Source organism: Fopius arisanus, unplaced genomic scaffold, assembly GCF_000806365.1.
Source record: "Fopius arisanus strain USDA-PBARC FA_bdor unplaced genomic scaffold, ASM80636v1 scaffold00206, whole genome shotgun sequence".
In the NCBI taxonomy this organism is placed as follows: domain Eukaryota; kingdom Metazoa; phylum Arthropoda; class Insecta; order Hymenoptera; family Braconidae; genus Fopius; species Fopius arisanus.
Window position 1 is genome coordinate 97,644 of NW_011887945.1, and position 10,592 is coordinate 108,235.

Consider the following 10,592-nt stretch of genomic DNA (forward strand, 5'->3'; position numbering starts at 1 on the left):
ATTAATTAATTAATATGATTTGCAAATTGAGAAGTTAAGTGGGTGCCCTGAAGGGGCCCCATTATTTAAATCGGCTTATATAAAGCTTATCGAAGCTTATTACCGTTGATGAGATATATTCAAAATTTCACTAAGTCTCGCGTCTCGACCGTTTCACTGCTTCTACTGTTTTTCTATGACTGTTCTGTCTGACTGCAAGCCGGTAACTGGTTACTGTCTGAACGATAACCGTGCACTCTGACTGCTAGGCGCTAACTGTGATCTTTTCGTTTTACAATTTTTGCAAATGATTTTTGCGTGTTACTGCGCAGGTCCGTCCACGCATTATGGTAGGGGCACGGAGCCAATAGGATTCTGGTATCCTGAGTGGGATAGAACAGCCCCACCTCTTCAATCTGTTTCAGGCGCAGCATGTAAGTGTGAGGGAGATGATTCTCTGTTGTCCTTTTTTATTACATTGCGTATTATCTGTGATTGCTTCCTCGCTGTGGAGTATTTGTTATGGACATTGTTAACAATATTAAGCTCTGTAAAATTATTGTGACAGTGTTTTCTAATTATACACATTATTCTCTCTCATGCGAAATGTCGTTTGTTAAAATCGATACATTTTTAGTGTTTATTTTAACATTGTATTTACTGAATATTCTTTGCTAAATAAATTATTACAATTGATTTGCTGCGTTTTTGCTCTGTTTTCTTGTATTTTCATTCATTTGTACCAATGTTGAACATGATTTTGGGGATCCTAGTAATTCTTTCCCTTCTAATAAACTCTGGAATTCTAAAGATTTAATATAATTTCGGAGACACTTTCCTCGTTGTCGCGGTTTAACCCTGCCCTGGCATTGCACGTTAATTAGACTAATATTTTTAATTGGTTTTTTATTTTTTTTCGGGCTACGCTCGTCCCGGTATTTGTATTTATATTTGTATTTTGTATTTGTGGTTTTCATTAGATGGAATTAACTAACCGTGCCAAGGTGACAAATTCTGTTACGCCCCTCCTACGTCATATCTTGTCTTTTTCCTTCTTTTATGTATTTTCTGAGGCTAAATTACCAAGCTCGCCATTATCACATTCTCTTTATTTTTTCGCATATGTTTATGTTTCAGGTCTTACACATGCCTGAGTGAAATTCATTTATTTCTGATTCTGTTTCTGTGTCAGGTCTTAAACTGCCTGAAATAATATTTATTTATCATAATTGAATTGATTCTGTGTCAGGTCTTAACTGCCTGAAGTAATATTTATTTATTATAATTGAAATGATTCTGTGTCAGGTCTTAATTTGCCTGAAATAATATTTATTTATCATAATTGAATTGGCATTTCTTATAAAGCGTTAGAATTCAAAGTTTCAATCAATGTTTTCGAGATCGTTCCTCGTTATCGCGGACTTAATCCTGCCTCCGCACTACAGGTCAGTTGGTTCATAATCATCAGTATTTGTATTCGTGGGCTCCTTTTTGGTCCCGTAATTATGTGCTTCTGTGGGCTCCTTTCTGGTCCCGTATTTATTTATTTATGTAGTGATTGTATTTAAACCCTCTAACCGCAATGCTAAGATGATAATTTCTGTTCGGGTCTCTTTGACATAATTAATCCTTTTTATTCTTCTGCTTGTTTCTTTCCATGCCATTGGATTATTTTATTAATTTTATTTCGCATTGCTCTGCATATTTATATTGAATTTATATTCATACATCATATTAAATTTGTTCTCTTTATTTCGCATTGAGTAGAATTGGTGTGCTGTATTATTGAATTTAATTTGAATTTAAATTAGTTTCAGATTTTCCTGTCTGATGACGCTGCTATCGCAGCCGACTACCTGATAGCTATCGCTCACTCACTCGCTGTGGAGGGCAGCCATAATACGTGTATTGCAGTTGCAGTGAATAATTTTGACAGGTGTGGTTATGTTGCCCATGGTAGGCGATAGTTTACATTTTCTGTGTTATTTAATAATATTTTCTTGTGTATTTTAAATGTAGTGTTTGACAAAATAATTTATAACATTTGTTTATTTTCCAGGTTCGTATGAGACTTAACGGTGTCAAACAGGAGTAATGCAGTGTTATTGATATATTGGAAGGACATTTCTCTGGGTAATTCATGCTTTTTTCCTCTCGATTAATTAATCTGAATATTTCATCATTTTAATTTATGATGCGCCTGTTTCGTATTACTTAATCATAGCGTATTTTGCGATAATTATTTCCTTACTTTCATTATAATAATTGGTCCATGTTAATTGATTTTGTTGTCCCTCTCAAATTCATACACAATCATTAATTCGTTTATTCATTAATATTTTCTATTTTGCAGGGTTGGTATCAGAGCGTTCCGGTGGAAGGATTAATCTATAAAAAATGTAAGTATTCGAATGTTCTGCGTATCTTGAATATACTTATTCTCTTAGTAATTATTAAAATTATCTTCACGTTTTCGTGTCACCGGTGCATTGGGATGATTCACCCTGATTATTTATTGTCTATTTAAAAGAGGTAGTATTGTTCTCTTATTTTATTCTATCATGTGTGACCTTAATTGTTCGAGGGTGCTGTGAGAATATTTTGAGATATTCAATTTGTGTTATATTAATTCATTTCTTGTTTTTCAGATTTTCAATGCTGGACCACCTTGCTCGGAGAGGGATTGGCAATTATGGAGAATTTTGAAGGATTTGAAGGTGTCATGCTGATACTTGCAGAGGCTGGAACTGGAGGCTATTCTGTGTTTTAATTATCTGGGCTCTGCCCATTTTTCCAATCTCATTTTAATTGATTTTGCAGAAGTGAGAGTGTTAATTGAAGAGTTTTTCGTTGTCAGATAACTTTATCGATTTTTAATTCGTTTTACAGGCCTATTTTTAATTATTCTTATTGAAAATTCATGTTTACAGCTTGAGCTGGTAATAGATTAATTTGTGAGCAGGTTTAAGTGTTTCTTATTTATTTATTTCGATGTTGTAAAATTGCAATTGTATCAAGAATAATATATGAATTTTGTTGAAACGCAATTGTCAAATGTTTGAAATTTATTGAATATCCTGATCATTATATTGTTTCCTTTAAATTTGAAATGGCGTATTTATTTCCCTTTTTGGTTCTTTTCCTGCATGTGTATTTTTCGAAACTAATCTTTATGAAAATGGGCTTCCTAAAATGTTTGATCTGTAATTATTTTTGAAGGGGAATAATCGAGAGCTTTTGGGGATGGGTCACGGCTACGTCTCATAAATCGTTGTTCCAATCATTTTGTTAATGATAACTTCTTATTTAAAAGAAGACACGTATGAATACGTGACATTATTCGACTAGGTGTTCGTGTTCTTCGTAATCAGTCGTTCCTATTATTGGTCCCAATATTCTTGAGATGAACTCAAATATGGGCGCCCTCCGGTGTCTTCTTCTTGGTGCCTCATCATTTCTCAGCAGGACTTTTAGATGTTGGCGGATTTTTTTAGCTTCTTCCTCTAGGGTTTTGACTCTAGCTACCCTTAAGGCGCTTTTACAGCCTTCGTTGTTCTGGGTTAGGTTCGTACGCCCTCCTAGAAGCTGGTTCACTTTATCCCAGTTGGTCTGGTGTGCGTCTACTACGTCTTGGACATCGATGGTGGCTGTCAACTTCCAGGTTGCCGTTGACATCCTGATTGGTTGCATGGGTTCGTAGTAGATTCCTGGGTTGTTGACTAGTGGGGGAATCTCATAACCTGGAGTTGTCCCAATTCCTTGGATGACGTGACATAGCATTCCCAATATGGTGGATAGCATCAATAGGGTATCCATTTTGATTAGTACCTGAAAAGAAGAATAATTTGTTGTCGAACTGCTTATTCAGTTCTCAGTGTTAGTAATTATGAGGCGATTTTAGGGTTCTACAAATTGAAAGAGTATGACAATTATTCGTGACAATTTTTCAATTTGTTTGGATGTTTCTTGCGACTCAATCCATTATCTAGTTCTATCACCACGTTTCCTCGTGGTGTCAAGGCTATTACTTCATAGGGCCCGGTATAATGGGCATTGAGTTTATTAATTCGGGGTTCTTTTTGAACATAGACGAAATCGCCGGCTTTAAATTCTACGAATTTTGCGTTTTATCGTAGTTCTTTTTGGATTTATTCTTTGCATTTATTAGATTTTCTGCAGCCTTAATTTGCGTTGCTTCCAATCTCCCGATAAAATCGATTAAGTAGTCTTCGTACGTTTCTATGCCTTTTGTTTCACTCAGAGCCGTGGGCATGCGGGCGCGTCTACCATATACAAGTTCATAGGGTGTATATTTCGTAGCACTATGAATCATTTTATTATACGAAAACATAGCAAATGGTAATAGAGCATCCCAGTCGTTGTATTCCTTGCAGAAAACTTTTAGGTATTCTACTAGAGAATGATGACTCCGCTCTAAAGAACCATTTGATACTGGTCTGTATCCTGAAGTTGTTACATGGTTAATTTTGAAAATTCTCGCCCAATGATGTAATATTTTACTTTGAAAGTTAGTACCCTGGTCTGTTAGCATGACTTTGGGACACCCGTAAGTTGCTATAAAGTTGTTAGCAATCGCTTCCGCGACAGTAATAGCTCTTTGGTCAGGCATTGGTACGGCGACGCATAATTTTGAAAAGATATCCTGACTGGTAAGGATTACAGTATTACCCGAGGGGGAAGGAGGAAGTGGTCCGACAACGTCGATTGAAATTTTCTCAAACGGTTCCAGTGGGGTGTCCGTTATCTGCATGGGTTGTTTGACTTTTATTCTCCTCAGTTTTTCGATTTGGCTGACATGACATTTCCTGATGTAGTGCTCGATGTCCGATTTCATCCCTGGCCAGTAGAATTCGTTTCTGATGCGGAGGTACGTCATGACAACTCCTTTATGTCCTGCCATGAGTGAATCATGTCCTTCTTTGATTATCTCAGGGATTAGGGTTGTGGATGGAATTTTTATATTGCCTTCGTAGATGATGATTTTGATGTGGGTTCCTTTAAATTCTCTGCCTAGCTCTTTGTCCAATGAAAAATTTCCTTTGGGCTCGTCGTTGTTACCGGCTACTCAAAATGTGTCTACTTGGTGTGTTTTCAATGCATAGTGAAGGTTACGTAAACACGTCCTCAAGTCAAACCGTCGTACTTGATCATAAAAATTGTTTTTTACGATGACGAGGAATAACTTACGGTTGCTATTTTTAATGTTCATAACCCTTCCGATATTCGGGTTATTTTCCAAGATTTTCTTTGGATCAAAATAATGCAGGTCGACAAGCAGTTTCGAGGACACACTGATTATTTCGCAGTCAGCTGCTAAAAAATGAACAATGTGGTCGTTCTCATAGGTTAGCCCATCTCGGCTGCGTATGATGTTTTCTTGAAAATTCAATTCATCATCCTGTGGAATGATTGATTAAAAGGTGTATAATTTCAGCTCATCATCCTCTGGGATGTCTTCATCCTCGGATTCCGAGTTGTGTTCTTTGGGCGGTGCATCAATTTCATTATCCTTGATTTCTGTGAGCCGCTTTTGTTCAATTATGAACTCTGGGTTAAGCAGGTTTTCGCTTTCTCGAATGCGTTTCCGACGGTATCTCTTCGAGTTGATGGAGTTTTCCAGTCGAACGTTATTATTTCCTTCATGTGTCACGTATTCATACGTGTCTTCTTTTAATTAAGAAGTTATCATTAACAAAAATGATTATAACAATGATTTATGAGGCGTAGCCATGGTGCATCCCCGAAGACTCCCGATTATTCCTCATCAAAATAATTACAGATCAAATATTTTAGGACACCCATTTTCATCAAAATTAAGTTGGAAAACAAACATCTAGGAAAAGAACCAAAAACGGGAAATAAATACGTCATTTCAGAACTTAAAAGAACAATACATATTCATCAGGATATTTGATAAATTCCAAACACTTGACGATTGAGTTTCAACATACTTCATATTTTATTCTTGATACAATCAGAATTTTACAACATGGAAATAAATAAATTAAAAACAATTAAATCGGCTCAAAAATTAATCTATTACCAGCTCAAGCTGCAAACATGAATTTTCGATAACAATAATTAAGGATAGAGCAGTAAAACATATTCAAAATGGATAAAGTTATCGGACAACGGAAAAACTATTCCATTAACACTGTCACTTCTACAACGTAATTAAAATGCGATTGAAAACATGGGCAGGGCCCAGATAATTAAAACACAGAAAAGCCTCCAGTCCCAGTCTCTGCAAATATCAGCATGACACCTTCAAATTCTTCAAAATCCTCCGATAATTGCCAATTCCTCTCCCCGCAAGTTGGCCCACCATTGAAAATCTGAAAAACAAGAAATTAATCAATATAGCATAAATTAAACACCTCACAATATTTTCACAGAACCCTCGAATTTTAAATATGTCAAATGCGACAAAATTCTTACACGAAGATAATAATTAAATATACGCAAGGTAGCAACATTATCCCTCTTAAAATAGATAATAAATAATCAGGGTAAATCATCCCAATGTACCGGCGACACGGAGATGCGAATTTAATTTTAATAATTACTAAAAGACTAATTATATCCAATATATGAGGAAAAAACACTTGAATACTTACATTTTTATAGATTAATCCTTCCACTGCAATGCTCCAATACCAACTCTGCAAGAAAAGAAAAATAGTAATAAAGAAACGAATTAATCATTATATATGAATTTGAGAGGGACAGAAATTAATGAACATGGACCAATTATTATAATAAAAATAAGGAAATAATAGTCGCACAATACGCTATTATTAAGCAATAGGAAAAAGGCGCATCATAAATTAAATAGATGAAATATTCAAACTAATTAATAGAAAGAAAGAAAGCGTGAATTACCACGAGAAATGTCCTTCCAATATGTCATTAACACTGCATTACTCCTGTTTCACAGCGTTCAATCCCATACGAATCTGGAAAATAAACAAATGTTATAAACTAGTTTGTCAAACACTACATATAAAATACAGAAGAAAATAATATTGAATCACACAGAAAATGTAAACATTAGCCTACCATGGGCAACATAACCACACCTGTCAAATTCATTCACTGCAACTGCAATACACATATTATGGCTACCCCCCATAGCGAGTGAGCGAGCGACAGCTTTCATGTAGTCAGCTGCGATAGCAGCGTTATCAGACAGGAAAATCTGTAACTAATTTAAATTCAAATTTAATAATACAACACACCAATTTTACTCAATGCAAAATACCGAGAACAAATTGAATATGATGTGTAAACACAAAATCAATATAGATATGCAGTACAATGCGAAATAAAATTAATAAAATAATCCAATGGCATGGAAAGGAACAAACGGAAGAATAAAAAGGATTAATTATGTCAAAGAGACCCGAACAGAAATTATCACCTTAGCATTGCGGTTAGAGGGCTTAAATACAATCACTACATAAATAAATAATTACGGGACCAGAAAGGAGCCCACAGAAGCATATAATTACGGGACCAAAAAGGAGCCTACGAATACAAATACTGATGATTATGAACCAACTGACCTGTAATGTGAAGGCAGGATTAAATCCGCAATAACGAGGAACGATCTCAAAAACATTTATTGAAACTTTGAATTCTAACGCTTCATCAGAAATGCGCATTAAATTATATTAAATAAGCATTATTTCAGGCAAGTTTTTTAAGACCTGACACAAAAACAGAATCGGAAACAAATAAATTTTACTCAGGTATGTCTAAGACCTGAAACATAAACATATGCGAAAAGGAGAATGTGATAATGGCGAGTTTGGTAATTTAGCCTCAGAAAATAAATAAAAGAATGTAGAAGAAAAGATATAGCGTAGGAGGGGCGTAACAGAATTTGTCACCTTGGCACGGTTAGTTAATTCCGTCTAATGAAAACCACAAATACAAAATACAAATATAAATACAAATACCGGGACGAGCGTAGCCCGAAAAAAAGCAATTAAAAATATTAGTCTAATTAACGTGCAATGCCAGGGCAGGGATAAACCGCGACAATGAGGAAAGTGTCTCCGAAATTATATCAAATCTTTAGAATTCCAGAGTTTATTAGAAGGGAAAGAATTACTAGGATCCCCAAAATCATGTTCAGCATTAATACAAATGAATGAAAATACAAGAAAATAAAGCAAAAACGCAGCAAATCAAATGTAATAATTTATTTAGCAAAGAATATTCAGTAAATACAATGTCAAAATAAACACTAAAAATGTATCGATTGTAACAAACGACATTTCGCATGAGAGAGAATAATGTGTATAATTAGAAAACACTGTCACAATAATTTTACAGAGCTTAATATTGTTAACAATGTCCATAACAAATACTCCACAGCGAGAAGCAATCACAGATAATACGCAATGTAATAAAAAAGGACAACAGAGAATCATCTCTCTCACAGTTACATGCTGCGCCTGAAACAGATTGAAGAGGTGGGGCTATTCTATCCCACTCAGGATACCAGAATCCTATTGGTCCCGTACCCCTACTATGTTGCGTGGACGGACCTGCGCAGTAACACGCAAAAATCATTTGCAAAAATTGTAAAACGAAAAGATCACAGTGAACGACCAGCAGTCAGACAGTAAACAGTAGAAGCAGTGAAACGGTCGAGACGCGAGACTCAGTGAAATTTCAAATCTATTTCGTCGACCGGTAATGAACTTCAATAAGCTTAAATAAGCCCATTTAAATCATGGGGCCCCTTCAGGGCACCCATTTAATTTCCCAATTGCAAAACCAAATTAATTAATTAATCCGACATCGAACGAATTCCCGCAGCGCACTAAAGATTTGACTGGAAGCTTCTTGATCTTTTCGTTCCATTCCGATTAAAATGTCAACTCAATTGATTTATACACTAATTAAAATTCAGTGAAATAAATTTAGTGAAATAAAACTGGTGCATTCAATTCAGTGAATAATTGAACCCGAACCTTACCGGACGGTCGATTCTTAAAATTCTTGCGATGATTTACGATATTTGCGGCTTATGGCTGGGGATATGTCTCTCAAGTTTCGCGGAATCCGTAGACAGATGTTATACTAGTCGAGTTAATGGTGATTTGTTTGGCCGCTTTTCCCGCACAGGGGGTAGCGTGGACAAGTGAATCCCTTGATTCTCATGTCTATTAATTTCAATACTTTTCCTTAACCAAAACCTTTTGGATCCGGTCATAAACGTTCTAATAATTTTGCCGAGGTTACAAGTGGACCCCTAGTGGCCTTGAAAAGGGCCATTACCCCTTGGAAACCCCACGAGAATTATTAAAACGCTTCACAGATCCTTCGATTTTGCTCTAGTCTATTCTTTGCTGCGTCCGACGCGTGAAATTCTAAAAAAAAAAAGAAAGAAAAAACCACCTCGCTCATCCAAGGGAAAATTTAATCACCTATTCGAAAATTTCTTATAAATTCATTGATCCCACAGAAGTGGAAAATAGTTGGACGAGTTGAAACTTTAAATATCTGGAATAATTGTGGGCGCATCCATTGACATCGAAATCAGAAATCTCGGACTGACCCGTGGACTTTCAGCCAGTCGAGAGGAGGCGACAACGCAGGAGAAGAAAATTTGGCGAATTCGTAAAACCAAGTGAGAAAGCGTAAGTAAATTAAAAGTAACTGTCATAACCCGGAGATCGATTGATCCTCCAAATACTAAATCGAAAAAATGAAGAAACCGCAGACGTTAAAACGAGAGTGCCAATCCAACCTAGTATCGGCAAGTCAAGCAACGGTCGACAACCGCTCGGCGGCTATTGCTTAAGGGGTTACACTACCCTGACGCTCGGAAAAACAGTTCAAAAAATGAATTTGTTTTTTAACGCGCATATAATATTTCTAGGAAAACTTTTATTTTACATATATATCAAAGATATTTCCGAACAATTTGCAATAGAAAAAAATTTTTTTAATTAAAAAATGGCGGGGATATGAATTTTTCGTTGGTGGCTGTTTTTCCAAATCCTCCTAAACGGTGGACACGATTTCTCACTGGGGCTTCATCTGAAAAATCAAAAAAAAAAATTTATCATTTAGACAGATAATCGCATAGAACTACGAGGGGGAAAAATTTTTAAAAATTTTTTGAGAAAATGGCAGTGAATTGAAAAAATAAAGACGATTTCGATGAAAATTCTTAGTTAAGTAAATTTATACCTTGACAATGAAACAATAAATCAAAAAAAGCTCTCGTAGTTCCATAGATAATTTTATAAAGAATATGTGGTAAAAATTTCATCGAAATCGGTAGGTTAGATTTTCAGTTATCGTGTCCACCAGTTTGAAAAAACTGGTTTCGAGAAAAACGCAAAAGAAGAAAAAAGGGCGCGGCAGCGGCTAAAAATCAAGTTTTTTTTTGGTTTACCTTCAGTCTGCGATTCCTGGACCATACATCATTTCGTCCGTTGTTGCCCTAATGTCCTCGGACTCCCTCTGAGCAGCTCTTCTTAATTTCCTGGCCTCTTTTGTCTCCTGGTTGGCTCTCATATTGGCTATCGACACTCGTCGAGAATCGAACAGCTCGATGAAGTTTAGCGCGC

General features: G+C 35.9%; 2 long non-coding RNA genes across 3 annotated transcripts; one reads left to right on the forward strand and one right to left on the reverse strand.

Moving 5' to 3' along the window:
- The first annotated feature begins 91 nt into the window (after positions 1-91).
- Positions 92-2,991, forward strand: LOC105272548 (uncharacterized). Of its 2 annotated transcripts, none has more exons than XR_892787.1 (5): positions 92-413; positions 1,791-1,915; positions 2,039-2,112; positions 2,333-2,378; positions 2,628-2,991. It is a non-coding gene; the product is annotated as an uncharacterized lncRNA (long non-coding RNA). The 2 variants fall into 2 exon arrangements; XR_892786.1 differs by having other exon boundaries at positions 94-413; positions 1,791-1,935.
- Positions 2,992-5,997: 3,006 nt separating this feature from the next.
- Positions 5,998-7,099, reverse strand: LOC105272549 (uncharacterized). The gene is made up of 4 exons (XR_892788.1): positions 7,060-7,099; positions 6,883-6,956; positions 6,618-6,662; positions 5,998-6,335 (listed from the first exon to the last, which is right to left on the reverse strand). It is a non-coding gene; the product is annotated as an uncharacterized lncRNA (long non-coding RNA).
- Positions 7,100-10,592: the final 3,493 nt, after the last annotated feature.